We start from the raw sequence: 1,353 nt of genomic DNA on the forward strand, positions 1-1,353 counted from the left end.
GTGCTGCCGGTCGTGCCTCTCCCGCCGTGACATCCCCCTGGCTTTCTGCCGGGCGCTGCCGTGCTGCTCCGAGGCCTCGAGCCGGTGTGCTGTGGCGGCTTAAGTGCAGTTTGAGCGCAGGGAGTTGAGCTGCGCTGCATTCAGAGCGCTCGTGGTGTTGGAGGTGTGAGGGGAGCGAGGTGTGCTGGCTGCGGGAAGGGAGGCTGCAAATCGCCTGTGCAAATAGAGCCTGGGCTTGGGGCCCGGCGTTATCGCTGCCTTTCCTGTGGAGTGACTTGCTGCTGCCTGAGAAGTGGGCGCTCGGTGAAGCTGTGGGGGAAGTGGAGGGTTTGGCTCTGCCAGGCGTGAAACGCGAGGCACTGCGTTTGTCTTCATCAGAGCTTAACGCTAAAATCGGGAGGTACTTAATGCCGCAGCTCATGTGCCCGTGTATTCTGACTTTCTCCGAGGAAGGGGCAAAGCAGAAGCTGGGAGTGGTGTTGCCCTGCAGGCCTCTTGCTGTGAGCCTGGGGTTTCACATGAATGCTGTTAATAGAAAGGAGGAACGTAAAAAGTTGAAATTTCTTAAAATTAGAGGAAACTGGTGCTGGGTGCTCTGTTGAGCTGTTGTATTTCTGTTCCTTTGGAATAGGCATCTTTTGTACCCCTGTACAAAAAAAAAAATAGTAAATACTTATCTTGATGGCTTACACCAAAGAGAAGCTCTGGAAAAATGAAGACCTGTAATTTAGTCATTGTCATTGCCATATTCTGATGGGCCGGTTCCCAATGTTCATCTCCTGTTTCTTACTCGGAGGCATGGTTCTCTTTGTGAAGGCATTTCCTTGAAAACCTGTGTTGTTAGGCTTGCAAAAGGCACATTCTACTGTTGCTTAATGTAATTATCAGTGAGAATGAGTTGGATAGCGATAAGTATATTCCTTGTTAGCCATGTGTGTTGAGGGAGCATTGGTTGTCCGTTAGGCCTAATCACATTTCATATTTCCACAGTTCAGTTTTACATACTGAGCACTTCTAATGCATAACTGCGAATGTAATGTTCAAGTTACATCTTTGTTGAGAAATCTTTTCTAAGGAGATGACACTGACCAGTTACACAGTCTTAACAATTCTTATTTCTTCTTAAAAAATCATCTAGTCTTTGTGTGATGTAAGTTCAGTTTTGATGCACTTCAACACAACTAATGAGGCAAGGCCAAGGCGATTGGGCAGAGTGGAATAGAAAATTACCTTTTGATTTCTTCTTAGTGTTCCTGCATTAGAGCAAATAAAGTTTTAAAATAAACTTTGCTTGATTTCTTCCCACTTTGGATTTAGGCTTAGTTTTACCTGAAGCTGATTTGAAAAAAAATA

The sequence above is a fragment of the Meleagris gallopavo genome, chromosome 2, assembly GCF_000146605.3.
Source record: "Meleagris gallopavo isolate NT-WF06-2002-E0010 breed Aviagen turkey brand Nicholas breeding stock chromosome 2, Turkey_5.1, whole genome shotgun sequence".
Taxonomy (NCBI): Eukaryota; Metazoa; Chordata; class Aves; order Galliformes; family Phasianidae; genus Meleagris; species Meleagris gallopavo.